Below are 3,856 nucleotides of genomic sequence, written 5' to 3'. Positions count from 1 at the left end.
GCCTTCAAGTCAAGCAAAATGAAGAAGGCACTTTTATTTGTCAAACTAAGTACACCAGAAACTTGCTAAAGAAATTCGGAATGCAAGATTATTCAAATGCATCCACTCCCATAACCACTGCAACAAAACTGGATAAGGATACTGGTAAATCAGTAGATATTACTGATTACAGAGGTATGATTGGCTCTCTACTCTATCTAACTGCTAGTAGACCTGATATCATGTATGCTACCTGTCTTTGTGCAAGATTTCAAGCAGATCCAAGAGAACCTCACTTAACAGCTGTGAAAAGAATCTTTAAGTATCTTAAAGGAACAGCTGATCTGAGATTGTGGTATCCTAGAGAATCAGATTTTATACTAATAGGTTACTCAGATGCAGATTTTGCAGGTTGCAAAATTGACAGGAAAATCACAAGTGGAAGCTGCCAATTTCTTGGAGGCAGATTGGTTTCTTGGTTCAGCAAGAAACAAAAGTCAATTTCCACATCAACTGCAGAAGCAGAGTATATTGTTGCAGGAAGCTGTTGTGCACAGATTCTTTGGATGAAGAATCAGTTACTGGATTATGGGTTAACTTATTTCAAAATCCCTATTTACTGTGATAATCAAAGTGCTATTGCTATGACAGGTAATCCAGTTCAACACTCTATGACAAAGCACATCAGCATCAGGTACCACTTCATAAGGGAACATGTGGATGAAGGTACAGTGGAATTGCACTTTGTTCCAACAGATCAACAACTAGCAGATATCTTCACAAAACCACTGTGTGAAGCCACTTTTACAAGATTGGTAAATGAACTTGGAATGGTTTCAGGTTCTTTTTCTAAATCTGTCTAGTTTTGTTCTATTTTATTAGACTTTATGATCAGTATTTACAGAATGTAATCTCTTTGTATATTCTGTGATTAATTGAAATATGCGTTCAAGTACTGATTGTTGTCTGATATATGTTTCTAAACTCTGATAAGTGATATGTCTGTTTAAGTAACTATTCAATCCTATAAGGATAACTGTGCTATATACTGACCTAGTAGTCTTCAATAAACAGATGATCCCATATAAGAAGTAATTATTTATGTGGAAATCTTATGTCACAAGCAAATTCTGATAATTGAGCTTAGTTGAGTTTACTTTGTTTATCTTATTACTAAGTCACAAATTAAAATAATGCTACTCATCTGTTAAGTTCTGATACTAGTAAAACTGCTGAATGTACTAAGTGCTGATAAACCTCACTTATCAAAAGAAAAAGCAAAAAGGATCAAAGAATAAAATCAGGTACTCCTTTGAGATCTAGAGTAAAAATGTGGAAGGGACGACCCAAGTGCATTGCTGGTATTAAGTAAATATGCATTAGAAAAGCAAAATATTTTCTTGGTGACTTTTTACACTCTATGATTACTGGAGAAATACTCTGATAATAGCATAAATTCTGATAAATAGTCGTGACTCACTTACACTGAGAAGCCAGTGTAAAATAGAATTTAAAAAGATGCATAAAATTAGCACAAAACAGCTGAGGTGGACTCAAGAATGAACTCATTCATCAGTAGGTATTCAGGATAATGACATCTCTTTAGCAAAATTTTAGTTATGCCTTATTTCTAAGATGTACTGAAGTGAATCAGACTTTACTCCTTGTCTGGAATTTAGCTTAATGCACACACTAATCACTCCATTTGAATGATAGAAAAAATTACTGTGGTGGTCTATGTTCTTTTAGATAAACAGTCATTGTGTCATTTTGCACTAACTCTGAGGACAAGTTCTGGTTGTATATTCTGACTATTAAGTTCTGAAGAGTATAACTCAGAACTTGTATGAGGATTTACTTAGATAGGCATTCCTTTTTCAAGTTAAGAATTATGTTCTGATGACTGTGTAGTTCTGATATAAGTGTAAGTTCTGATATTACAGTCTAATTCTTTACTTGGCTTATCTATGGATAAAATTTAATAACAGTCTCGGTTCAAACTAGAATATGTTGAAGTGGAAGATTAATAGTCACTATGGTTAGGGTTAATGGTATTCGTACTTGAACAGTCCACTTTTACTTGTTTCTTGTGCGCATTCAACCTTTTTTTCTCCTTCCAATGAATGTTATTCTTTTTCAAAGTCTGGGGAGACGAGGTAGAATTAATTCTACCTGTCAGCATTAAATACTTTTACGTCTCCTGGCATTCTCTTGCCTATATAAGCAGCCACTTCACATCAGCCTTCCCATCAAATTCTTTCTCACAAACTTACCTTCATACTTTTTCTTTCAAAAATGCAATGGTCAGATACAACATGTTTTTGAACTACCAAAACTTCAATATGGAGCTAAGCTGTGCCGGATGACAGCAGGAATGGCACGTCACGGCCATTCCTGAGGAGATATGGGACTCTATCCCACAGGAGGTACTGACCCACCTCCTAGTCTTCTATATGGATTATCATCGCCATCTGGAGCGATTGGAGGAGGAAAGGTTGGAAGCTCTCCACCAGCAAGAGCGAATCATCCGACTCGCCATTCTGTTTGTCGAGAGTAGGAAGAAGAAATGATTTAATCTCGTCTTCTTCCTGTTTTTCTTCATCATCAGCTTTGTCAGGCTTCTTAGCTAGGACTAAGGCTGTTGATGTTAGGTTTAGCAGCTTAGGGAAATCTTGTATAAATTCTGATGTAATCTCAATTTCATGAATGTATTCACTTGATATATTAATGAAATTTGTTTTTGTTTCAAGATTTTGTCTCTAAGATATTTTGTAATGCATTGATAAATCCTGATTGATATTCTGATGACCATATAAATTCTGTTTAAATTTAAGTTCTGACTTTCCTTTATCAGTACTTATTCATATGATTTATCTTGGTCATTTTCACTTGACTTATTTTCAGAATATTAATGTTGCAGTGAAACATAATTCCATAAGTGGGAACAGCTTCAATTTTGAATTAAAACTGTTTCACCTTAATTAATGGCATATCTAGGTAAGTGGAATGGTTTTTTCCTTGAAAACAGGTGAGTGGGTAAGTAATAATTAATGTTTTCTCGAGCCCAGTAACTATCCGTTATTACTGCATGTCTGACAGGTGTCCAACGGTAACATTTTTTTTCAGAGTATAAGTACGACATAGAGAGGATTTCTTTAATCTTTTATTTCCTTCATATTTTTTTTCTCTCTACTTGCTTTTACTCTCACTTTCTCTCATCTTCTCACGTTGGTTTTTCATACAGATATTTTCTCAAACACCTAACAGGCACTTTTTCATCTAAATTTTTCACATGGCACCTAAGGATTTAATCATTGATGGAGCTAAGTTTGTTCCAAACAACTATGCTGCAATTCTTGATCATGCTGAAGCTCCATCTGAATTGCATTTTGTGCAAGATCTTCTTGCACACAGTGAGATTGGGTATGCATTAACCCAGCCTTCAGTCTTTTCGAGCCAACAAGTTCTGACATTTTGGCGGACTGGGCACTTTGATGATGGTGGTAAATATGGCACTCCCAGTATTGTTTTCGAAGTGGGTGATTCATCTTATGCAGTTACTCCTGGTACAATACGCAGGGCTCTACATCTCCCAGAAGAGTGTACTTTTTCAATTCCAGAGGAATCAGCTCTTCAGAAGTTACTGGCTAATTTGGGATATGAAAAGAGTTTGGCAAAACTTGGGCAGTTGAAACGGGCTCATATCAGAAGAGAATGGAGCTTCTTCTTCGACTGCATCACCAAAGCTTTTGGGAACAAATGTTCGAATTTTGATTTTATCCCAATTCTGAGTCAGCACATCGGGTATGCTATTATCAATCAAACTCATTTTGATTTTGCAACTGGTATAATTGGTTTTATTGGGGATAGGATGACA

This window comes from Apium graveolens, chromosome 9 (genome assembly GCF_009905375.1).
Source record: "Apium graveolens cultivar Ventura chromosome 9, ASM990537v1, whole genome shotgun sequence".
Classification (NCBI taxonomy): Eukaryota; Viridiplantae; Streptophyta; class Magnoliopsida; order Apiales; family Apiaceae; genus Apium; species Apium graveolens.
This window is presented reverse-complemented; position numbering follows the sequence as displayed.